Genomic DNA, 27,336 nt, shown 5'->3' with positions numbered 1-27,336 from the left:
GGCCGGGAGGGACGATGGACATCACCTCCTCTAGTCTTCATGATGTAGAACATCAGACTTCCTTGGCTGCAGTCCTGCTTCAGTTCAAAGAACAGGCTCTTGGAGCAGGTAATCCAGCCCCACTTTGTCCAACTCAGAGACTTGCATCTACTCTAGAGCACCTAGAATTGCTTTTACACCTGCTGTCAGGTGATACGTCTGTTTGTCAGACTCATCAGAAGGCAAGATAAGTAATCAATGAAGTAGATTACATATATATTTTCAAACTAAGCACCAAAACAGGTTTGAACAAAATTACAAAAATTCCCTTTCTCTTAATGACACCCTTTTGCAGTATTTTTAAAAGAGGTGTATGAGTATTTTAAATGAAGTTCAATTTTTTTTAATATGTTTACATAAAGTTTAAAATTCTGCCTAACAGTAGTGTTTAATCATTTATCTGGACCCTAGAGAGACACTTTCCTTATTCAGTAACAGCTTCTACTTCTGCCACTGAACACCTACTTCTGCAGGGTCCACCTCCAGACTTGCTGCATCCCAGAAACTAAATCCCTCAAGAACATCATCTCAGTGCTACGATGAGAATTTCTGACAAAGCAAATTAGTGCAATGCGGCACTTTGCCTCTCAACATGCACCTACCTGCAGTGACTGTACTGCTGCTCATCAAAGAGGAGTCCCATAGAGTTTAAAAGACAAGGTACTCATGTTGATGACTCACCTTCATTATTTAACACATGGTATCAACACATATGATGTCACTACATTCCTTTTTCAATCTAATCTGAACTCCTGTTTATAGTTTTCCATTCCAGCAATACCCCATTTTCCTTTTACTTCACTGAAGAAACATTTTGTGCTTCTAGAAAAACACATAGAATATGTGGAATATGTGGTGCCTAGCAGGTTGGATTTGGTTGGGGTTTTTTTGCTTTTTTTTTTTTTTTTTTTTTTAAATAATTTCTCAGTCTTGGTTTTTACTTTTAAAATGTTCATTTTTGGATGTGTTTTTAACAAAACCCAATCCCAATCATAAAAATCATTCATCTTTATATTCTTTTTTTTTTATGCAAACTCTTCTAGCTTCAGACTTCATATGAATTGCCACATAAAGCATACAATGAATAATAAGTTATATAGTTAATACAGATATGTCTCTGGAAAGTTGTTTTTCTTTCACTAATTAACTCTTCCAAAGCCCTAACTTAAGATACATATAAAAAAGCATTAGCACTGGAGATCAATTATTATAATAAAGCTTTTTGGGGGTTTTGGAAGCTAAAACTTTCCTGTTCCTCAGATCTAAATAAGAAATTATTCATTTTCTTTTGCTTACATGTCCTTTTTGTAAATCTCAGCCTGAAAAATGGCTGACCCCTCTGTTGTTCACCTCCCACTCTAACCAATGCTTGGGGACCATTTTTAAACTTCTAGGTTCCTATTTAAAGATTTTATTCAAAGAGTGAAAAACCTTCCAAGGATTACTTTTTCCACAGCCAGTGGTAAACATCAAATTTGAAGCATGCCAGTCAGGTTTAAGATTTAATATAATATTTCAATCTTAAACCATCATTGTTTCAAAGAACAATGTAATTTATTAGAGTAACAAACCAGGCTATAATGGACTCAAATCAATATAATACAATTAAACCACATAAAATATGCAGAGCACAGTGGCATTTTGGCTCTTCTAAGTACTTTATTCTCATGCTCATACGCAGTGCTGTCTCAAAGCCTAGGCCCATGGGGACCATCTCCCGGTCCCCTAATTTGAAAGGGATCCTACAAGCAGTACGTAATACCTAATGTACATGCATCAATGCCCATCTCACTTCTCCTGGTACTCACTGAATAAGATGTGGAGTCTGTACAAGAGCTCAAGATGCTTAAGAGAGCCATGCTTGTTCATATAAACAGAAGGTATTACTACATTGCTACATTGCTCTTTAGAATAAATGGATTAAAAGTGGTTTGGTAGGTGGATGGGAGGAGAAATGCTAAAAAAAGACAAAGCCTTTTGCAAATGGTACAAAAGAAATTTTAAAGACTTAAAAATAAGGATAATTATTAAAAATAATTCATAACACTTCCCACTATCAAAATCCTGCATAAAGCAAATGGTTCATACACAGTAGTGAAATACAGAAACCCCTTATCTGATTACAAAAGGCATTTGAAACATCTAACATTTTTAAGCTTTGGTCTGGAAAGGTGCATAGCACCCACATGTGCTAACAACGTATCAACACTGAGGATCAGGCCTTTAATGAGTTTTTCCTCAAACTTTTTTCTTTAATTCCCTTCTGATCATAAGACTCCTTTCATTATGCATATTAGTCCTGGAGTCTGATAACTGGGTTTTTCCAGTAGGAATAGCTTTAATTCTGTCAGCTTAGCTTTGTACTCATGATATGCTACAGTCAAAGATACAGTATTCTGTTATAAACCTCCTTAAAATATCTGACAGATTTCAGTTTTTGGCAATTCCTAAAGGTTTCTGGTCGTAAAATAGCCTCCTACCAACTTAATTTTGCAACAGATATTTGCAATTGATCATAAGTACTTCACAAGTATTTTACTTTCTATTTTGATGCAAAGCACGTCTGGACATTTTGAAAGGAGAGGCTACAAAAAAGTGTGCCTAAGCCTCCTATGGGAATCAAGATTGGCATATAAATTGTTCATGGTGGCTTTTAGTGGTGATTCAAAGGTTGCAAGGCCGTGTTTAATGACAACCATACAATGGAAATATTGTGGCCATTAAATATGAAGGACCAGAAAGTATGCGCTACCCAAATAACTTTTGCAGATTTGAAAAGAAAGAGCTGCTTCTCAGGATGAGTGTCTCAATCCAAGTATCAAGTTTCCACAAGTTTCTAAAGGAAAAAATAAGTGTTTCTTCAATTGAGCCTTATCTTAAGCTGGTGTAAAGGCCCACTCACTTGGTACAACACAGCTGAGTCACCATAACTGAACTTATGGTCATGAATACAATTGCTCAATGTACCTAATGTCACAATGGAGCATGGGACTTGGGCCCCAAAGCATTGTATTTTTTTTTTTTTTTAATAGGATTGAAACATTTTTTGAAAACTGTACCCTTTTCTTGAATATATGTGGTTCTCAGAACAGTTAAGAATGCATTCAGCTTGCTTGGATTTTCTTTGTGTGCTGGGTTTGCTTGTAATAGATCTTTCTTATTTGGTTTACTTGAAATAGGACTTTCTTATTTCACCTTTTTCATTAATTTGAGACAGTAGATGTGGTCTGGCTTTCGTTCAGAGCTGTCTGACAGATGCAGACAGTGGAAAAATTAAGGAATATGCTATCGATGAAAAATCTTTAAAACCAAATTAAAAATTGCAAAATCATTAACTGAAATGAATACGTATTCTTTTTCCTAGCTCTCTTATCCCTCATATGTTAGTACCTCGCTTAGATAAGCCTAACCTGATGGTTCAGACAGCCAAAATAGGCATTTACCTGAAACCCTGACACTTTCTTTCAGAACATGGTGGGGATTTGGTGCTCAGCAGTTTGGAGCCCTTATGCCAGCACACCTGATTTTTATTTTTGCTGCAGTATTTGGTTTGCTATAAAGCAGCTTTGAAAATAACAGGTCTACATTTCACAAAGACCAGTAGACAATGCTTGGGCCAGAGGAGGACCTATCTGAGGAAATTTCTTGCTGCATTGACACTGTAGATATAGGGCTTGTGTGGCTTTGTTTTGTCATGGTGTTGACCTGTGGTCAAGCTGACAGTTGACCTGTAGCTTCTGTGGGTAATTAACCCCCTATGAGCTTTACTTTCCCAGTGCCAAACTACCATTCAGACTGAGACAAGGAAACGTGCCTCAGCACTGAATCTTGCTTGCTCTCTAAATGTTTTTGCAACTGCAAATTGCTTCAGAACTTCCGCAGAGCTGAGGGCTTCTGCAGTGTTTATATGTAATTTGTTTATTCATTGGATTTCTTGTCACGCATGTATGCAAAGTCCCTTTTACTACAGGCTCAAATATTTGTTTACTTCCAGTGATTGCTTTTGTGGAATCTCTCATTATTCTGAGACCTCTGGCTAAAGTGTCTTTGTCTTGGATGGAGCTAGCTAAGCCCTTGCTGATACCTGCCTTTTGATGTTGAACTGAATCATGGAATTTGTGCTTTTCTTCAACTATATAAGATAAATTTCAATCCCTAGAGTTATTTTTTTTCATCTGTGCTATTTGTTTTTGTGGGTTTGGGTTTTTTTTTTGTTTGGTTGTTTTTTTTTTGTATGTGTATTGGGGTTTTATCAGCTTTCTTGTGGGGACAAGGAAAAAATGGAGGGGCTAGGGAAAGAGAAAGGGAAATAGGGAGTTTTCAAGTAATTTGAAAGACAAGACATTTCCAAGAAGTTCTCCACTTTTAGAAGTCTTATTTTTGTGGCACTAAGTGCAGGGATGACTGATTTTTAACCTTGTCATGTTTTTAATTGTTTGTTTACATCTGTTTATCGTTATATTACATGGTGCCTATATGCTGTCAAGAACTTTTGCCTCTTGATAACGCTTTTATGACTTAATCCATACTACATCTGACACCCTCAGGGTGGGGAAAATCCCAACTGTTGATCAGCTGATTGTTCATGATCCCATTAACACTATTGGAATTACTTGATTTCACATCGTAACGTGAGTTCTAAGAAAAAAACAAGCAAACAAAAACCATATAAGCATATTTGGTTTTAACAAGTCCGCAATTAAAATTACATTCTGCTTATGCTAGAATGTTAACATATGTTAGCTAACATGTGAAAATAAATATTTTCCCTAGCCTGGATCCGACTGTCAGATTTATTTTAAAGTAGCAGAGGGTTTTCACACCCCACAGTCTTGCTGCCATTAGGCCACCAGAAGTGGTCAGCTGCTGCTCGCTGTGTGCAGAAGCTCACGCTGTCTCGCAGATCATCTTCTGAGAAGACATGCTCAACAGCTCAACGATATGCAATTCCTATGGAAATGAGAAAAAAATTCAGTAGTGAGTGACAAAACAATATTAGCTAGGCAGAGAATGTTTCTGCTGATAGTACTCATCTCTGTGTACCCTGGGTACTCGGTGAAAATGTATTAGGCTGAATAGATACACAAGGCATGTAAGGCAAATTATGTCTAGTTTATAGATGTGGGAGTTGAGACAAAGGAAAAATTAAGGAATTTGCACCAGGGCACAATGATAAATCTGGGAAATGATAGTCAAGAAAATGCGGCCCTGGCCTTTTGCTTTATCCACATTAACTTTTCTCCTTCCAGCACTTAAGTTATGCTTGTGCCATAACAGATGCTGCCTGAGACAGCCTTCCCCTTCATTTTGCTAAGAAAGATCGATTCTCAGAGACAAAGTATTGCTGAACTGTGTTGGGCTTGCTTTAAGAACAGTTGTAAGCTCAGTTTACTTCAGGGTGGAGTGACAGTAATTTTTCTCACTTCTCTTACTTAAATAAAATAAAAATAAAATAATAATATTCTTGATAAGACTTTCTAAGATAATTATTTCTATTTGTCTTCTTCTAGTTTGCAATATTACCGGGCATTTCTTCTCTGAGTATGGAATTTCAAATCTCACTTCTCTTTCCATAAATAAAACTAAATGCTGTTGAGACAGCAATACCGAGGTTAACATCATGGTTTCACATTGTGCTGAAGGTGGGTAGCACTCATACTTCAATAAACAAACTCTCCCATCTTTTACTTTTAACTTTTGGACAATGCAGAAATCTGCCCAGTCTGTCCCACTACACATTATTAGATTTGGAGATATGACATGCTCAAAAACGATTTCAATTTTTCTTTCTCTTTTCCCTATATTGAAATGGCTTGCTGAAATATGGGATCATCTGGAATCAGGCCAAAAGCACTTTGTGGCCATATATTTATAATGTTTTTTTTTTTTTTTTATGAAGAATGGCATTTGGCTAATGGACCTATACAACTGCTAGAAGAATATTGATATACGTTCAAATCATAGGTCATATACAAGGGGGTAAAGCCGTGAAGAATCTTGCAGGGGTTAGTTTGTTGCATTTGGACATTTTCTTGCCATTTGTCTGTTTATTATATTTGCTATTTTAAAATAAGTACAGTAACATAGCAGATATGCACTATATTTTCCAAGATCTTTTCTGGCCACTCTTTTGGTACAGGATACACTTCTCATAGCTCTGTCATCCAATTCAGGCTTTCATTAAAATGTATTAAACCTTTTCACTGAATTCACTTCTTCTGCCAAGGATGCTTCTGTGAAGTGCATTTTTCACACTTTTCCCACTATGACTCTTCGCAAAGTTTAGGTCATTTGTGTCAACTTGTAAACAGTCTTTTGCCTTATGATTCTTTTCTGTTATTATTATAGATTAAAGTGGTTTTAGTAGCACAGTACTGTAATGTTGAAAGATAATTAGAATGTCCCAGTTTCAGGAGCATAGAAATTATTATGTTAAGCCAAAGTGATGCTCAAAGTAGGGTTTTGACAATAACCCATACCAGATGCTTCAGAGAAAGGTGGAAAAACCCTGTACAGCACAACAATATAATAGCTAAATGGGAAGTTTCTCGTTATACCTATCGGCTAGCTGCTTGAATGACCTCAAGCATAATACATGAAATCTTTGAATTCTTATTTTATCCTCAGTTGTTCTTATATATATTTAAAAACAGGTATGAATCTGTACCTTACCTGTGTATTACAGTATGACACCTTTTCTTGAGAGGCTCTCCCCAGGTGAGAAACAACTCTAAAATACTAAGTAATCACAAATCTCTTTTGATTATTCAAGAGATTCTTTCTTCTGTGTGGTTGGGAACTATTACCTACTTTTGGCTTGTACACAGAGAGGATGTAGGACATACTACTAATCCTCATTTTGGAAAAGTGTCTTACAGTGTAAGTTTAGTGTGGTTAGAGATGAAACTCTAATCTGTATTCTCAAATCCCAATCTGCGTCAGGAGTCTGTTTTACAAAAGCACCTTGTTTATGTATATGGAACTGCTGTTCATCATTAGTACACAAGAAATACCACATAACTCATTGCACATGCCAATAAAAATTTTTAACTGGATGACCTAATTCAAAATCTCACTGCTTTATTTGCTTTATTAGGGCATGTACTCTGCCTGGGTACATACCATACACTAAAACCCCAACAGTCTGATACAAATGTCTCCAGTCATGATTGTTTTTTTTTTGTTTTTTTTTTTTGTTTTTTTTTTTTTTTTTTTTTTTTTTTGTTTGTTTGGTTTTTTTTTTTTTTGTTTGTTTGTTTGTTTTTTTTTTTTTTTTGGTTTGTTTGGTTGGTTGGTTGTTTTTTTTTTTTGTCCAATCACATTTGGTCCATTTTCCTGATAGATTGCTTTCAGTTCTTTCTAATTTTTTCTAAGTGGTACTTCAAGAGAAAATCAGAAAGGTTTGTAAAATATTTCAGCAAGTTGGTTTCTGTGCTCATGGCTAGAATATTCTGTGAAGAGCTAGACACACTGATACTCATGTCAAGTATATATGTTCCATAAAGTAACATGAAAGGCAAATAATATGCAATGACTGATGAAGAAAACGTAATAAGTGAGATAGATAAGTAATAAGTACAATGTAGGAAAAAAGGTTGCTAGACACTTGGAATCAGTATTTGCAATTATTTATTCTCAAATCATTTCATTCCAGTTGTACTGGACACTGGACAGCAAGAAACAATACAGTCCCAGAAGCAATATGAAGAAATATGGCCAAATAGTGATGTATAGTAAAAATGCTGTGAGACTAGCAAGGAAATTGAATCTACCTGGAAAATCCAACAAGTGTAATATACTGTTTATCTGAATAAGTATTTGCCTGAAGTAGATGCGCAAGAGTAGAGTCTACTAAGCAGTGTGGCAGTAAGGTGGTGTAAGGTGTGGGGTTTATTGAATACACCACACACTTCACAATGTGAGAGAGCAGTCACCCTTTGCTGAGCCTACCGAAAGTAAGCACCGATTTCAGGGACTGCTGGAGACCAAGCAAGACTTGGAGACAACAAACTTCCCTCTGCAGTTTCCTCCCAAGAGCAACTTGAAACACAACTGAAATATAGAATTCTACCAATTCTAGCAAAGTCCAGCAGGAGGGAAGCTGCAAACCTGCAAGGAAATGGAAAATATGTGTATTGAAGGTATTGCAAACCAGATAATTTTGTGGGTAGGCAGGTTTTGAATTCATCCACTATCACTGAACAAAGAACAAACAGAAATGACTATTCATTATCAGTTTCAGCAGGCAGATTGTCTGACCTATGCAGAACAGATATATCTGCACTTTATGACTTCTGACATATTGATCTTCTGGAGTCATGGAGCCACTCAACAGCATCTTTCAAGACGCCTCTTTTGGCACGCATGCCTATGGGGTCCAGAAGCTCCTGCATAGGCTCTGTGTTTGGAGGACTCCTACTTCCCTTGTGGTCCACGCTACACTTAGTGTCATTCTGACTCTGAGGATAACAGAACATAATATAGGAACACAATAACAAAATCTTTTGATTCTTAAAGAGGTCTCCTATGTAGGACATATTCTGACTTCTGAAGGACTGTGCTGAGAGTCCAGAAAATAGAGACCAACACATGAAAGGAGTCTGGTTCCTTCCTACTCTCTAGATTGATTTGGTACAAACACAATTGTATGCACATAATGATGCAATCTGAAAAAGGTTAGAGGTACAAAAATGAATTTTCAAGAGAGAAGAAACTAATAATTTTAAGCATAAGTGTCCCTTCTGTGACTTGAGAGGTCAGTGGCTTTAGAAAATGAATCTTCATTGAGTTATACAATTCTGTCCCCAGCAGACATGTATGTGAAATACAAACAGAAAATATTAAAAAGGAGTTTATATCAGTCAACAAAGAACTTAAGGAAGAGCGTACATTAACAGAAGAAAGAGGTTCAGGAGGAATCGGAAAGTCAGTGTATTTTATGTGGAGTGCTCAGCTTCTCTGTAAATAGTTATCACAATGAAAGAAAAAAAAAACACCAATAAAAACAACAACCAAAAAAAAAACAACCCCAAAAAAGCCAGTTTAGTCTTAGAAACATGGTCCTTTCAAGTTATTATTCAATGTGTAGTATGTGAAAGAGAATCTTCAGAGAGAATTACAATATAATGCTTGAATTTGGTTTTGAAATACCATTCATATGGAGATATTCTTGCCTCCAAAACTCTATGAATCTGTATAAACTCATCTGAAATGTGACATCTTCTTGTTGCTGTTGAGATTATGGAAGTATGCTAAAAAAAGGAATAAAGATGGAAGGGCTTTTTTTCCTCTATATGGCTTTCATAAGAAAACAAACTATAAATAATAAAAAAATCCCTCAGCAGTCATATAAATCTGGGTTTGCCGTGAGACTTAGCCTGAAAAGTCATTGGCAGTCTTGAAAAGATAGCTGAATGGTTTCTAAATATGAGGGATTGTGGTTATATCACTTCCAGTAAGTTTCTGATTCATAATCCTTTCTATTTGATTCTGTTTCTTTTTCCAAGGATTTAAGAACATAAGAAAATCTATTGGTAGTTTAGTTTTGTAATTGTCAACTCCCCCGATTAATTAGGCATGCAATATAAATGAGTACAACACAAAAGTAAATGTGTGGGAGGCTGGTGAGATCATAGTTCTGCCGCAGTTAGTTTATTTAATTCTGAAGTCTGAAGTTTGTGGAACTGTCAAATATTTTTTTTTTTTATCAGGTCAAGAAAAAAAAATAAATTGTTGGGATTCATACAGAAGAAACTGCATAGCCGGTCTATCACTGAAACTTTATGCTACTTTATGCTATTTATAATATCCAAACTGATAATAAAGCAGGGTGACTGTATGGGCATTGTAGACTCGTTTTCCAGAGAAGAAATGGATAGTGGACAATGGATGTGAGAAGGGCTCTTGCTCTAGTTGCTGGGCTATCTTGAGATAGGGAGGAAAAAAAATGACTGGCACAGATGCTCAGCACTACCTCATCTGACCTGTCTAATTTCTGCTATAGAATAAACACTGGTGGCCCAGGACAGGGGATGGAGTCCATCAGCCTAAGCAAGCTAGAAAGACCCTGAGGAAGGAAACATCCTCCCCACATTTCAGTGCTAAGGTGAAGTTCTGCTCTGTCATTTACTTCTGTGGTACCTAATGTGAACCTCAACAGTAATCTCAACAAAATCAATAGACTAATTGCAGAGAAAAGTGTTACCTAATGGGAATAATGATTGGCAGAATCTTGCCCTTAGAATTCAATTAAAGTTATTTACCAGATTGCTGTTTTCAGCATCTTTCTTATGAACTAATTTCAAGAAACAATAGCAATTACATATCTGTCAAAAAGTGTGATTTTCAAAACAGTAAACAGCAACAATTCATGTGCACTCCTCTACACACCCACAGGAGTTAATTCAGAGATTTACACTGGGAAGGATGGGATCCAACAAACTGCCCCTGCCATGATTGCTAGAGATGTGTAATGCTCACCTGTATGCTCCCTAATACTTAGCAAAATTTTGGTAATTTATGACCTACCTCGTAAAAGCTGGTTTTACTTGCCTCGGCTGAATAATGCCTATCTTTGCACCAAAAGCCTCTTCTAGCTAATTAAACTGGTATCTTTGGAAGAATTTCCTGGCCAGTTGGTCACATCCATTCAATACAGCACACAAGTGGAAAACTCATTTGGGTAACTCATGATCATGGAATCTGGGTGAAATAATTTAAAATGAATATGTGTTTAAAGAAGTGATTAAATACTGAAATTGTTCAATGAAAATTCCATATACCAAATGGTGAGATATAATAGCTATCTGATCTGTTAAAAGGAAAAACCTTTTAAACTAATTGATCTTCTACACAACAATTTATGTCAGTGCCTTTTAAGATGATCCCTTCTTAAATGGGTAGCTGACAAAGAAATATATCTGATACAACTGCTAAATTAATAGATTTGCAACGTGCTAAGGCAATACATTTAAGAGGTCTTTCATGTATTTTGAGAAGAGGTTAAAAATCCTGGCAGCTCTTAAAAAGCAGTTTCTTAAGTGGTGTACTTTTTGTGCCATAAGATTATGTCTGAATTGGATAGCACCATTACAGTAAAGCATGGTTTCTCTCCTTCTTCTTCTCAAGACTTTCTCTTCAAATGAACTAGGCAAAAATGTTGGGCTTTGTTTTCACTCTGAAAAAAAAAAAAAAAAAAAATTACACACATTTTAGAAAGGGACGGACTGTCTACAGCAGTTTTACAAACCCTGGAAACAGTACCTCATTCCCACTCATTCATCCAGCCCATCATGGTCTTGTCCAAATTATCTAGTCTCTGGCTGGCCTCCAGGACAGGCTGATGAAGGTTTTGTTTGCATGATTTTCTTTGGCATTCCATCATCCATACATGTAAAGAAGCATTTAAAAATATTGGAGCTTGCTGCTTTTTTGTCCTTAAGAGAAGAAAGAGGTGGTATCATCACCATTTCAAGAGCAATTTAGTCAGTAATTATTGTAAAATTTTGTCTCTAAAAAGTAATATAGTGATGCATCCTGTGTCTCCTGTCACACCTCTCCTATGCTAGTTATTATGAAGAACACTGAAAGATGGGAAAACAACTACAATTTTTCATCATAATGTTTGCAGGCAGTGATTGGTAAAAAGTGGGGAGCCTTATATTACTTCTTCCTTCATATTCAAGTACATATGTTACATTATATGTAGTAATGAACCAGGAAACATCTGTCCTGAAGAAAAGGAAAAAACAAGCATTGTCAGAATTTGCTTATTTGTCTGCTTCCAGAAATAAGCACTAAAGTACAACCCCTTGTTGGGGACAGAATAGGAAATGCTGGTCTCACAGAGACTGGCAGGCATATTTACCTAGAGGTAAATCCTATCGAGGATCTATACTTTTCTCTTGTAAAAAATGAGCTGAGGCATGGCTATAACTCAAAGTGTATCTCTGTACTTAATGAGAAACTACATGCTGCTCACCACTATGTCTCCATCCAAGTCTAGGTGCATCATCTTTTTAAAATCAAAGAACAGTTGAGATTTAATGTTCACCAGTAAATTTCCACTCTGCTCCCTTTAGGAGAATGCTTCCGATTCACAGACGTATTTATATGCCTATAACTCTTTATTTTTAGTGTCACTATATTGCCTATGAGTCCTCATCATACGGGTGGTCAGCTATCTAAATAAGGTGAACATTCAGGACTAAAAGATGATTTTCTAATCTCAGAGTAAGACAGGCAAGACCACGGAAATAAATAAAAAAAAATGGGCAAATATGAGAAAGCAATGAGGTGATATTGATTAACATGGTATGTAGTACATCTCAGTGTGCCCATAGCCACTGAAAAACAAAGTCATTTCAAGAAAAGAGAGGTTTGAGGGACAATCTGGAGGAGGAGTAGTTACTTTTTCTTATGTTTATGGGGAGATTCTGCAAAGAGGGAGTGATAGTATGGGAGAAAGCATGAAAGTGCCAACTTGAAAAATGAACATTTTAAAAATGGAGTTTAGCAGTATGATCTGGTCAGAGGTGGGGATACAACATGACTTTGGAGGAGGAAACAAGAAGTTTATGTTTGACACAGGAGAGGAAGTAATATGAGCAAGAGAGAGGATTAAGAACAATATTTTGTGTGAGGCAGGCATGCATTGGTAATGCCGAAGAGGAGGGTACTGCAGGAGCTGAAATTCGTGATGAAAAGAGCCTGGGTTAATTTCTAGCTGTTTTGATATTTATAAAATTTTTGCATACTAGACATGCTGAGCAGAAAATATCTGCAAGATTTTATGAGAAGAACTAGAAACTGATGAAAAGACAGCATGATGGTGTCATCACCAGTGCTGATGGAGAAGAAAGCTTTTTATTCAAATGAAGCGTGTACCCGGGTTAGGTCATCTGAGGCCAGAAAGTGTTATGTGTTAATAGAAAATTAGTGATGGGACATAATGTGTGGTTAATGTGGTTAATGCAAAAGGAAATTGTCAGCAACCAAAGTGAGAAGAACATGTCCTTTCCCAGGTACACCCTAACAAATGGACGATGCATTTGTCAGCTGCTGAGTGGGTTAACACATGAAATGTCATTTAGAGGCCCAGTTTTCACTGCTTATCATCTGGTTTGTTGTAAAAATGCTGCAGAGTTTTGCTGCTTGGCCCAACCTGGTCCCAGTGTCACAGGCAGAGGAGGCACTATCTCATCACTGTCCCCTGCCCAGATGTGCTCTCCAGGAGTCTGGATGTGACCTTGGCCTGGCATCACTGCCCCAGTGCCTCATCCTCTGTGTTGTCATGTCTTGGCCAAAAATAGCAATGCAGGTGATTTTATTTAAATCATCAGATAGGACAGATAATGCAGCACTTTGGAGTGGTAGAAGCACCTCACCAAGGTTACAAGGACTTATGGGCTGGGGGACAAGTGCATGCATATTCCACATAGTATGGAGCATGCATGAAATTCAGATAATCTGAAGGATGAAATTGTGAGTGCAAAGAGGACACTTGTCAGAAGCAAATCAATAGAGAGATTAAAGATGACTTCTCTGGTTACTGTAGGTATTGCCAACATGCTAGAGAGAGGCATTAGAGAAATTGAGATACAAGATAGGCTGCCCTCAAGTGAAGAGTGTATGGTATTCTTCAAAGTCAAAATAATGGGTGATAAAATTTCTCACTTTACATTATGCATCCCATTTTCTAATAAACTAATGTGCACAGAATACCTGTGCAAAGGATTTTCCAAGTAAAGAACATGAAATAGGATACTTTCAGTAGAAAACCAAGATTTAATTAGTCATTTGTATTTATCACTTTTTTATGGATGTAAAATGTTCCAAGACCTCAGTCAAGAGCCCATCTTTAACAGATACAGAAGAAAACAACCTGACATCTAGTTTAATCTTTTACACTGTGACAAATCAAGTAATGCACAGGATAAGGTAATTTCATCATTGTAGTTTTTATCATGTAATTTTCATCCTCATATGCTCATTAGGAGGTGAGGTGACACAGTAAGTATCTCTCTATGTGTTACGTGACTGTTGGATATGAAAATGCCTGCTGGGTCAGATCCTGAAAGGAGTGATCCTCAGACACAAGGCTAAACTAGCAAAGAGGTAGGGACAATGTCTCTATTCATATTAACCTTAAAAAACCTAGACAGCTTCCATGCAGAGCAGATAAATTACGCCCTGGCCTCTCAAACAGGTTATTGAATGGAGGACAGGAATAGATATGCATGAATAGACAGCTCTGTGTATCTGAGTGTGCCCATGTAAGGAACCACATTTCTTGCAAAGATAATTTCAAAATTATATAGGATGTTACTGATTTATTTGCTTTAAAGAACTCAGATCTCATTAACCAACAAATGGGAATGCTTTGCAGTGAAGTTATGTGAGAGAGCTGAAACAATATATATTTCTAGTGGTTTAATCTTGATATTTGTCTTGAATGAGAAATGAAATATATCACTAACTGAGGAGTAGCTGATTTACATAGGACGTGCCAAGTAGAGAGGTAGGGCATCATTGTTCTGAAATTCTTGTCTTACATTTTATTTTTTAAATACTGCATTACATTAAACAGATTAAATATGGAAACTGAGTAGTGTCTGGGTTATATCTTTTACCTTCCACATTTTTACAGTGTCTAATTCTATTGTAGATGTATGTTTTCACTAAATACGTTTTTTTTCCACCAATAGAAGAATGGCTGATACCATGTTTAACATATTATTACACAGGCAGGCTCATTGTGTAAGCTAATATTACACTGTGTAAGCTAGTTTTGGCCTATTCCTGCCTAAAAAATTGATGAAAAGCCACATTTGTTTTTGTCAGACTGTTTCCATCTCACCTCCATATGGAGATGTCACTTTGGTGTTGTGTTAGGCAAGGGAAGATCTCTTTCCCTGGCCCCACAACATACCACTGCCTCTGTCTTTGGAAGCTGTAATGCAGAAATGTGGTTAGAAAATATGGGAAGAGGATCGTTCCCAGTATTTGTTTTGCAAACTCTAGTATAGGCCAGCCTCCCGAGTGTCCTGTTGGTAGGTATGTAGGTGTGTCCTGGCATGGGGCAGCCACCAGGACCCCGTGGGAAGGAGGGCAGTGTATCTGCCGTGGCTGTCACCCCCTTGTGCCATGGATCACATCTCTGAGCAGCTTCAGCAGGAGCTCCCAGCCTCTGTCTCTCTTCACAGCAGTCAGACTCAAAAGCCCACGTATGAATATTTAAACAAAAAGCATTAACAAACCTGCCTGGGAAATGTAATAAGAATGTCTTTTGAAGAAAATATGCTACCAAAATGACAGATAGCCACATTTTTCACCTCTTTGGCTCTAAGTGCTCTTAGTGTTAATTTGTGAATTATGGTTTCTAATGAAAATATTACTTTATGCTGTAAGAATGATATTATATTTTCTTAATCTATTTTACAGAAGCCCTCTTGTTGTTCAGGCTGTTCTTATTTAAAAGCTAAGGCTTGTTTTGTATTTCACTGCCTGTTGTCAGCTTGCTGACAAAAGTAAAGACTAGGAATTTGTTAGACCCTACTTTATAATATATTCTGTTTATCATCATTTCTTTTTCATTATGGTGGTGTTATTTTCACTCCTGTACTGAAAGTGCTGTCAAAATTTCCATTATAAATATTGTTTCTGAAGGGTTTGTAAGTCTAAGGGTTCTGTATTAAAATTCTCTCTGGCTGAAATTTGGCATGCAAGTCGCAGTAAAAAAATGGGTTTTTTTACATGGAGTTTAAATTGGCTTAGTCATCTTTTTAAAAGAAATTTGCATGTAAGTATCAGGAGTCACACATATAGTACAGTCTCATATATTTAAATAACAACTAAATAAGCATCTATTTATACAAAATGTTTCTGAATTTCAAGAGGTATCAGTCTACTACCAGTAGCAGATACGGAAAAAAAAACCCTGATAAAATACACCTACTCCATAAATACACATTGACAATTTTACGACTTCTAGGTTGCAACAGTAGATTTATACCATAATGAGTAAAGGTGCTGTGTTCAATGTTTGACAGAGATGCAATGCAAAAATGTAGAAGTTAGTAATGGAGGGATAGATACATCATTGTACCAGCACAAGACAGCTGTTTGTTTTTGAAGGGATTCTGTTGACACAAGCAAGAATAATCTTCTAGTGACCTCTTATTTCATGAGACATTCAAGATGCTTAGTCAGAGTTTCTTTACATTTTAATTTATAGAACCTAATCTGTCCTGTCGTTTCTCTGCTTTCACTGACTTCTCATGGATGATACACCTGTCTGATGCTCATCCCTGTTGTAATACCTTGTTGCAGACTCTTTACAGGGTTTAGTTCACCCGTTCACCTCAATATTTCACTGTTATTGCTTTTCCTCCTCTAAATTTCAATAAACTTACAATGGCAGAAAAGTAAACAGCACTCTAAAAAGAAATGATGGAGGAAATATTTTTAATTAAAAAGATGCAAAATATTAAAAAAATAAGTGTAGGGTGTGCATCAGACATTACTCACAGAATAAGTGTTCTACAAAAATGAAGAAACACAGATGTTTCTCATGCCTTGATTTCTGGCAGTGTGCAGTTTTCTTAAAATAAAATAAAGTCATGGTAAGAAGATTGAAAAGGGGTGATTTTTTTTCCCCAGTTTGTTCTATGCCTCCCTTGCCTCCCCCACTGAGCCCCAGGATGAGGCACTATGGGCACCTGTCTGCAGTGCAAAGCTCTGCCTTCTTTCAGACTTGTATAATAAATACAGACGAGATAGGATCCATCTGGAGCTGCACTGTGCTGTAGCCTTCTGAGAAAAGGCAGAAGAAAAGTTTTCTGAACATATATTTATGGTCTTTGTTTCAAAGCAAAAGAGTAGTCAAAATTCGGTGGAATAATAGTTTGTGTAGCCAGCTATTGTTCCTCAGTGCCATCCACTGCCATGTGAGCATGGCAGAGTAACCTGCCCAGTGGAGCATCGTGCATTCCCCATTGCCTTTCAGAGACCTCCAGAAATCTTTCTAAACTTCTTTCTGAAGGTTTGACAGTTTGAGGTTGTTATTTTCTTTTTTTTTTTTTTTTCCTTTAATAATGATTACAACTTCTGTAACTGTCTTTGGAGACTAAGAAGTTTCCATGGCTTGGAGCATATGCAATATCTTGTCTGATTAATATCAGTATATATATATGTGTCTGTGTGTGAGTCTAATTTTTTTTTTTAAAAATGGTTCATTAAAAAAAAATCCCCAGTGATTAAAGTATGTAAGAGATATGTTTGTTGACAGAGGTAGAGGGGAATACAGTGGCAATATATGGGAGGACTGAGACAACAACCCCTCTCTCCAGCCCACCCCCCTTTTATTCCTCTAGCCCCAGAGGCTCCAGCAGCTAGAGGGGTACAGCTCCAATGAATCCAGCAGCATCTGCTGTGGGGACAGATACTGCTCTGGACTTGTGTGCTCGCTGAAGCAGACTCAGAAAGCTTCGTAGTGACAGCAGTGCAGTGGCAAGACACTGAACTCCTTTTTAACATCCCCAGCTGAAATACCTGCACAAACTCCCAGGTCCTTCAGTCAAGTAATAATTCACAGAGTATGACGAAGAGTAACTAAAATAATCCTTCAAGCAAAAAAAAAAAACAGCAAAGGTGCAAAAATGCCCGTTTGCAGAGTATTTGTTTAGGGGAAAAAAGCTCTATATAACAACCCAATATTGTAAAGTGCATTTTGCTTCATGTATGTACACAAACATACTTCAAGGAAATTCACAGATGAAGCTTAATCTTTTCCTAGAAACATTTTGTGAAATGGCTGATAGTTTAATTAATTCCCCCCAAATGTCCTAAAGTCCATAAAAATAGGTAATCATAGGCACTGTTGGCAAGGTAAGCTACTGTGGTACCCTTTCATGGACTAGATAATAATAGAGCATTACAGAGTCTTTCAAGTTTCTCCTCCTTCAAAGCCTTTCTATATAAACATATTTTATGAAAAAGCAAATTCTTTCACTTTTAGAAACAACATTGTTATACTGAGTCTCAGTGAAGAATCTGGGAATATAACTAGAATTGTAATGTTACCTTTTGAACAGTAATTTATTTAATCTTTGAAAGATATTGCATATAGGAATATAAGTAAAGAAAAAAAAATGAGAGAGCAAATGTGTGAATCTAACAGTAAAATCCAGGTGGATAAGTGTAGAGCTATAGTTAGTTCTTTGCAGAATACAGCAGGCTCATGGGACTGACACCATGTCAATAGAGCATTTCTATGAGTCATTTTTTCATTTTCTTTTTCAAGAGAGGAATGAAAGAACTCAGATAAATACTGCAGGGTCATCTCTAGGAATGAGATTCTGCTGATATGTGGACCTAAATCTAAAAATGTTTCCATAACTTTACTCCAATAATGATTAAAAACCTTCCGATTTCCAGTTCCAATTATTTATGAACATTTTATTCTTTTTTGTTTACTCTTTTGACAATATTGTCTTTAAGTTAAGCAGCTCTTCTTCCTTCCCAGTGTTAAGCTCCATGCTGTATTCGGAAAGATCATGTCCCCTCTCAGCCTTTCAGCAGTGGTAAATTGTTCCATTCAGTTACCCGTGGGCATGCTTTGAACAGGAGTACAATAAACTCTTCCCTTCCTTCCAAACACTAGCTTAAAAGTTGGCTTCCTGCCACTTGTCACTCAAAAAGCAAACACAAGAGTAGTTGAAACTGCACAAATGTCTATATTATTGCTCAACTTGTTTTGCCTATCCCTCTGGTGACCAGAGCTAAACAGTATCTCCTGATACACCTGACAAAAAATTGCAGTACACAGGAAAAAACTGACCAAATTTAACATTCAGGTACACTTGTGTCAACCTTGGCGACCCCATGGAGTACTATAAAAAATATTTTCACTATTTCTACTATTAATCATAGCCGAATTGTACCCAAAAACTAATCCTTTTTTTTTTTTTTTTTTTTTTTTTTCCTTTTCTTTTCTTGTAGGAGGCCAAGATTTTCCATTTGGATGTTCCTTCAAGAAAATATCTGAGTGATGTCCAGCATGCTCCAGTATTGAAGGACCCAGTGGAGGGTGCAGTGAGTAGCATTTTAGCTTACTACAAGACAGACATCAATAACTCTGTTTCTCTGTCCAGATTGCTATTTCCTTCATATGACACTTTGTGGAGGTTGCATTACTCATTCCCACTAAGACACAGGTGCGGCAAGTTCAGTGCCAGTGAGTTCAATACGGTGCAATAAAGTCAAGGCAAAGCAACTAATCAATTTTGGATGAAACACACAAACTCCTCCAAGAAAAATAAAACCCAGAGTTCATTTACTCAGTCATCATCACCATCAATTATATATATACAGCGTGTTTAATATTAATTGCTGCTGTGAAAATACTAAGCTTCTCTTTCTTTATAAAAGAGTCTATGCTCCCCAAATGTAAAAGAGGTGCAAACCAGACTTGTTGTTCTGTGTACAGATACTGTACGTCTCTAGTGGACCAGAAATCAAGGATCCAGCTCTTTCAGCTGGAAGTATGAAATTCAAATCCAAAAGAAACATTTCCCATGCTCCACTGCTCTTGCCTGTTAGAGGGATGCTATCCTCAGGCAAGCCTGGATTCAGAGCTTGAGTTCAAATCCAGGCTTTTGGCTTGAGACCATCTCTTAAAAGTCATAATGAAGCAACCCCAAAATATACAACCTCTGTTTCTACCACATGAGTTAAAGCAAGAGACAATCCTTCCCTAATGACCCTGACCCAGAATAAGTGCGAGCCTGCTTAAAACACTGCTTTACCATTTAGGAAAATTTATGGCGCTGTAAGTACTGAACATTTGGTCACAGCACTTTCGCTATAGGTTTGCCTAATGAGTCTGTAATCATCATCTTTTTGTTGACGATTTTCATCCCGACAGGGTTGGTCTGACATTCACCGAGGCGCTCACATTTGTTAGGAGGAGGAACCCCGCAGCAAAGAGGTGCCGGCGGCAGCAATTAGGAAGGGCTGGCAGGAGTGGTGGTCGGTGGGGGGGCCGCAGCTGGGTCTCAGCACAGCACTGGGACCCTCTGGAAGGGGAAGGGGGGCTGGCGCGACGTGCCTTTACACCACTACCACTAGTACTGCTCACTTTCAGACTGTGTGTTGTGAAACCGCGTCGAATGCTTGATTTTCAAAAGCGGTTTAGTGATAAATATATCCCATTTAAAGTGCGCGTACATATGCAATTGGGCAGAAGAAGGAATAGTTCAAAGACAGTATGGGTGTCTCACTTGCTTTTTCAGAGTCCTGACTCCCCTGAACTGCTGCAAGTATTTTCCAAATACTTGGAAAACAGCATAAAGTTGTTGAAAGTATATTTTGTACAAAGGTGACCTCAAAAGTAAACGATTGCCACAGGCAAAAACATGTTACCAGGAACTCCTCAGAGACAGTGGTCTAACTCTTCCCTTCCTTAGGCTGGTTTTATGCCAGAGCATCTCTGCGTATTCTACTGGAGCTGTGATTTACATCAGTGAAGGATGGCAGAGCTGGTATCCCTCAGTAAGAAGGATGTTTATAAAATAGGAAACCTGTATCTCCACCCTCTTGCACTTGGTGCCATTTCCAGCGGTGGGCAGAAGGCACAGACAGGAAAGGGAGCACTCCTGTCCTGCAGCGTGGGGCCATGGAAAGGCTGCAATGTGCTTGTGAAGTGACGATAAATGATGCCATTGACATCCCCTCTCCCATTAGTTTTTAAAGAAAAACAACTGTCTTGAGCCTGAACTTCCACTCACTCTAGCCCTTGATGGTGGAGGATATTTTAACATTAAAATTTTGTTAGGAAAGCATTCTTTTTCAATGAGATGAGTGTTGTAAGAAACAAAGTTTTTTTAAAATTAGGTTTAAGTTTTTTAAAATAACTTTTCATTAAATATCTTTTGTCCATATGCACTTTCATTGCACAACAGTAGTGTTCACTAAGATGTCATGTTATTATTTTTACACTGTAAAGTACAACACAAATCTAACTGCTTTTTATGAAAGTTGTTCAGCACAAGCTCCTAGAGACACCAAAGCAAATTTGTTAAATGTTTCATGGTCTCCAAATGTGATTCCTCTCCCACCCAAAAAACCTCTTCCCGTCAAAGAATTATCACCCAGCTGTCAACAGATGTCACATTTCATGTAGGAAATGAAGAAACCAACCTAAAAAAAAAAGAAAAAAAAAATATATATCCAAATTCACATCAGCTTGAATCTCAGAGGAAGTAGAAGGAAAAGAAAAAAAAAATGTTTTAAATAATATCCATAAAGTTTCATGAAGGATGGCTATATTATGAATGCAGTACTGCAGACAGCACAGTATGTAGGGCATCGGCTGGGTGTGGATCCTTCAGCTCCAGCAGTGCAGGTTGCACCTCCTCCCCCTTGGCCAGCCCTGAGATATTACATAACAGTACCCAAAGGCTGCATATTATTACAGGAAGTCTCTTAAATGGTTATCCAACGTATATGATATTTTACTGGGTTCTTCTGAAGTTCGTATCAGAGTAAAACTTGAGATCTACAGGGTTGGAGACTAGAAATTTGGATGATAAGCCATGAGCTTTAGGGCACTAGCTTTAAAGAAAATCAAGGCGTCTAAGATGTTGCTGAGGATCAGCTCCTGTGTGAACACACGGGGAGGGAGCTGAGGGCTGAGCAAGCCATGCCAAGAGAGAGAGAGAAGACGTTTCAGAGAGTGTCAAACCCTTAATTGGGATGTACAACACCCTTGTGAAGAAGGCTTTATCCTCATTTTTACAGATGGGGAATTATTTTAGGTGTGACTTTTTTCATCTGCTCACAGCATTAATTTCAAGAATTAAAGTAGAATGAACTGCTGTGGCTTCCCTGCTAGAAAGGGAAACAAATAAATATCTCTGAGAAAACATCTTGCAGGAAGAACACGACACTTGCCATTTCTCCATTTCAGATTCAGAGGTGACTTCCTCAATGGCAGCAATATATCCTGAGCGCCCCAGTGGTGAAGGTAAGGAAAGTAGTCAGCATATTAGTAATTTACAGCTTCTTCTTTCTATTTATGTCCTTTAATATCCTGCCCCAGTCCAGTCTGTGCCCCTGATGGCTTGTCTTTCGGGGGCATTTGTCATATGGTGCTGAAGGATTTGAAAAAAATTTTAAAAAGTTAGAAAATCCAGATCCTATGTGAAGAATAATCCAGAAGGTATATTTGGCTGATGGAAGTTGAAAATCAGATTAATCCAATTTTCCATAAAAAAATATAGGGCTTGGATTAATTGTTAATAAACAACTAAGCTGATAATTAGTTATGAGCTTTTAGACCACCCCATCTAATATGAATTTGACAGGCATTACCACAGCGGTGTCCTGACTCCCTGCCAGAGCCAGAATAGAGTTCAATATTAAAATGTGAAGTCACATAATAGGATGGGATTTGGGTCAAAACATTTCACCTAGACTTTCACAGTGGTCCATTCTATTTCAAAGGATCTCCACCCACATCGGCCAGAAACGGAGACATCCACGTCAGCTACAGGCTGCCTCGTGGTTTCTGCAGAAAATGAAATCTCATTTTCTTTTCTACTCCTTATCACATTTCCTTTACTTTTCATATATACTCATTCTTCTACTTTTCATTAAAAACACTTCCTCTACTACTAAGCTTGCAGAGGAGAAACTTTTGTCCACAGTTCTGCTGGGCTGTGTTATGTGAGATCATCCTAGACAATTCAACTTTTATTCCTCTGTATCAGAGTTAATTACTGAGACCAAATTGTCATCAGGGCAATAGGTTTGTTATTCTTTTTTTCTCTCCCAATATCTAAAAGAAAGATGCTGTGATTCTCAATACTTCTCTGTGTTATTTTTTTTTTTTCTTTTCCATTCAATACAATTATCAGTGTCAACTTTCTGTTGTTTAAAAACTTTGACTGCAAGATTGACACAATTATCACTTTTGTGTCCTCACAGCAAGTCGAGTAAAATATTTCATGATAGCCAAGGAGCTATCATATGGTCAATCGCACTGTGTCTTTTTCCTTGAAATCTAATTGCATCCTACCAGTGAGATCCTCCTTCCTTATTGATTGCCTCCCTCCTTTTATGTCTTACTGATTCATTTCTCCCATTCTCAGCTTTAATTAACAGGGATGTCTCTTCTTTTTCCAGACATTCAGAAACTCCTTGACAAACAGTGAAACAACTATAATGCATCCATGGTCACACGAAGAGATAATAGCCCTGCTGGTATAACTTCTTTTAGCTGAACTTTTTAAGCTTTCTATTAACCTTGCATGTGTACATGCGTACACATGTGCATGTGTATATGCATTTTTAAAGTACTTCTAGAGAAATCCTTTTATCTTTTCAAACCAACAACAGGTCAATGAAATTCCTTTGCATTCTGGATGTGCAATCTTCTTATCTCTCATAGAGTGGCAACCATTTCGCTCTCATGACTGACTCTTTTCTTTAGTTTGCTGAAAAAATATACTAACAGCTTTACCTTTTTTCTTCTGTTTTGGCTCCTGGTAGTAGGATAGTGGCAACAGATTCACTCTGTCTCTAGGTGCATTTACGGACACAGCATCTTGTTGGAGTGTAAATATGCCACGAGGAGAATTCTATTACCTGTTCAACACAGGTTATATAAATGTTACTGTAGAAATGGCATGGAAAAAAAAATAAATCTAATTAAAGACTTATATCTGACAAGAGTTTTGATTGTACTCAGCTAAACCTGACAGAAAGTACTTGTGTTTGACACAGACTTAAATCTTCCTGAATGCATACATAAACCTATTGACTTTGAGACAGTATTTCTTTTCATATTCGCGTGTGGGTCTGGAAAAATCAAGGCTGGATAAGATGGCTTCAAGGTTGGATGGCTTGACTGTGTTATTTAGGCACCTCAGGGATGGCAAAGAAAAGTTAAAACATTCCTTTAAGACAAAACATCTTCCTTTTGTGTGTGTGGGAGAAGGTAATGATGCTCTGTGTCTCGGAAAGCCATGAGAAGCAGTCAGAGACACATGATGCCTAGAGAAGTTGTTTTTGCTGTATTTCTGGAGAGAGGTCGGCTCTGCTGGTTTAGAAGCTCTTTCTTTAAATGCATAAGAACTATATCGAAGCTCGATGAAATTCCCAGATGTGCAGATAGCAAACATAAGAGATACTTACGTTCTACTTAAGACCTACTTGAAAATAAAAGAATAGAAATAAACCTTCTTATAGTGCTGGTAACAGCGTTGCATGTCTTGATTGTCAGCTGGTACAAGACCCCTATGTTTTATGTCCTTTGCCTCAGGGATTATAACATCTCCCAGGTTAAATACAACTTGCGGTAATTTATTCTTGATTATTAGCCTTTCTTGTTCATACTCATATTCTCTGTTTACCTATCAATCATCCACATACGACCAGTGAAGTAGTCTGGTACAAAGACACGGTGTATTGGAAAATATCTCACCATCCTGAACAAAATCTGAAAGCAGATTTAGAAAACACATTCTAATTTGTCATAAAAACAACATTATCACTGTTGACATGGATATTAGTATTTGGATAATAATTAGTTACATTTATTTCTGACTACATTGACATTGAAATACTATATCTTCCATAACAACCTTATCTGTGGAAGACTGCCAAGTCTTTGAGAGAAAAACCAAACAAGGTAAATAAGAAGGTTCAGGGAATGGCAAATCTGTCTTAAAATAGGAAGGAAGAGGAAGGGTAATTGAGCAGACGCAGATAGAAGTGAGTAGTCATCAAAAAGAGCTCACAGAGTTTGCATTATATATAGGATGCACAGGCAGACAGCTGGTTTAGACTGCATTTGTTTCCAAGCTCAAGCATAATATCCCAGAGAATCGACGTCATGTAGATGATTGAGCAAAAATTACAGAACATCGTTTAGGCTCTAACTTTGCAAGCCCTTACTGGGCTAATTATCCACACTAAAGGCAAACTGTTTGGACTGTTCCTACCCAACAAATATGTCAAATATGTTGAGTTGCATTGTTCCTGGTTTTACTCCTGTGGTGCATAATAAGACATTTTTTTTTGTTCTTGTGTAAAAGACTTCATGGGAGAACATCTCCCGCAATCAGTCACCATCCCATTGATTTAACTCCTAACAAGACGAAAACCAAACATCGTTTCAACTATGTCCTTGCTACTGAAGCCATGTCATCAAAGTAAAAAAGAAATAAAACTTTCCTGGCCTTATTTCACCAAAATATTTTCCAGAGATACCTTCAGTATCTGGTTATGACATGTTGCATCACCTACCTGCACTTTTTGTTCTCTGGGCAACACTTTCTCCCTTGATTTTTCAGAAAAGTGGGCTACAGTATGACGACTTGTACAACACTGAGAATGATAACAGTTTTTGAGCTTTGTCCCCTCACTATGTGTTCAGATCTGAAACAACACCCAGTTGTTACATGTGTCCAGTCTAAAGGGAAAGAGCCTATTTCACAATGTACAAACTCTCACTAAGAAGCAAAACAGAGAAAAGAAGCAAAGTCTAAGCTGAATCTCCCAGACTAACAGTCAGAAGGAGGTGTGAGAAGCAAAAATACCCTTGCTGATTCCAGAAAGCAGACTTAAGTTGAAAAAGATCTTGCCAATATGGATCTTTCCTTTCAATCTGGAGCAGTCAGGCAGGCACAACCTTTTCCTGTTGATAAACTTTTCTCTGTATCTGTTTTGTAAGACAATGAACACATACGTTATCTATGGTTTGACAGCTTTACAGGTGTAAGATTCTCAGTATTGCAGTGTGCTGCCAATCTTTTTATGACCTGGCACTGTGGAATTGCATATGTCCATGACAACAGTCCGTACAGTTGGTCTACCAACACCAAATTACCTGAGCAATATCAGCAATCAGAAGTGATAGACTTTAATTAAAGGTCCAGTAATGATACTAAGTTGGTGACTGGCCACAGGTTTCTCTGTGGTTTGGCCAGGTAGGTAGATTGCCTGTAAAAATAATTGAGCAATCTTCTGCTGAGCTCTTCCCCTGCTCCAATCTGCTGTTGCCATTGGCACAGCAGCACACCACCACACTTCGGTATCAGCTCTGCTTTGCCATTGCAAGTCCCGAATTGCAATCCAAATATTTCCTCTTTGCAGTATAGGAAACTGCTGTAAACCACACGTTCCAGGTGCTAGGCGCAGCATGCATGAGGCGTTTGGCAAGGGATGCTGATGATCTGAAATTTTCAGTCAGTAAGCAGAGCAGTGATACTTCTGACTAAAGATGTTTTAATTACAAAACAAAAGTTGAGATAATAGGCAACCTGGCACTCTCAGACTACTGAAAAAACACAGCCAGTTTACAGGGCTACTGAAGTTCCCACAGTGTTACACATCTGGTATGGATTCGATCCTCTACTTTTCGTCATTAGCTTTCCCCTGCTTAAGAAAAAGAAGAAAAAGACATGCAGCATTTTTACAATTCTACCTCTTTGTACCTCCGTGTATGACAGGAAATGGATTCTAAAAAGCTGCCAAGAAAACTGTAAAAATGACATTCAGAAGCACTTCTGTAAAATTCTGATTACACTTTACATCTGGTGAAAAGATATGAAGGCTTCACTGATATCAGAACAATCCATCAGCTTTCACTCTGCATAATTATTCCTTGCAAAAGTGGTGCTCAGGGAAGAGGCCTGGAAAATGCCCTAAAGTTCTCATGACCTCCAGCTGTGGCAAGAGTTACTATCAGTGTTAATATCTCTAGCAACTACTTGCCTGAAATTCTAGTTATAATGAGATTAATTTCAAGACCTAACAGACTTCATTAAGCACAAGATTTCCCCTGATATCATATATCTGTTTTTAAATGAGGTTGTTTAGATTACACTTTCTCCTACTCTTACACTGTGTCATTTCCTGAAGATGAAGTCAGGCACCACTAGTGAATTTTTAGTAATGTAACTCTTGTAATGTTCATATCCACCTTCCAGATCACTATTATTTGCTAGGATGTACTGTCCAAGAGGGAAAATGAGATCTTTTCAGAAACTGAACGAGCCAATTGCTCACCTGGTTGCCAGCAGCTCATGTCCTGAACATCTCAATGGCTGCTGAAATGTGAAACCTGTACCTTCCACATTAGCTGCAGCTCTGCTCCAAACAGAGGAGAGAAGCTGTGTAAAAAACGCAGTGTAGTGCTCCGCAGTTATTGCCAGAGGCTGGTTTGTGTGGGGCACCAGCTCCCTCTGCTTTTGCTCCCCACTGGCAGGGCTTGCATCGGCTCAATCCGGAGCG

At 37.7% G+C, this 27,336-nt stretch overlaps 1 long non-coding RNA gene across 1 annotated transcript in view; it reads left to right on the top strand.

The window, feature by feature from the left end:
• Positions 1 to 19,105, top strand: part of LOC116962746 — a 79,306-nt gene extending 60,201 nt beyond the window's left edge. Inside the window, exon 6 of the long non-coding RNA XR_004407777.2 lies at positions 19,039 to 19,105. This is a non-coding gene — a long non-coding RNA (uncharacterized LOC116962746). The remainder of the gene's footprint in view (positions 1 to 19,038) is intronic.
• The last annotated feature ends 8,231 nt before the right edge of the window (positions 19,106 to 27,336 follow it).

This window comes from Tyto alba, unplaced genomic scaffold (genome assembly GCF_018691265.1).
Source record: "Tyto alba isolate M040663 unplaced genomic scaffold, T.alba_DEE_v4.0 Super-Scaffold_7, whole genome shotgun sequence".
Taxonomy (NCBI): domain Eukaryota; kingdom Metazoa; phylum Chordata; class Aves; order Strigiformes; family Tytonidae; genus Tyto; species Tyto alba.
The sequence above is the reverse complement of the archived record's forward strand: the minus strand, read 5'-3'. Positions and strand labels throughout refer to the sequence as shown.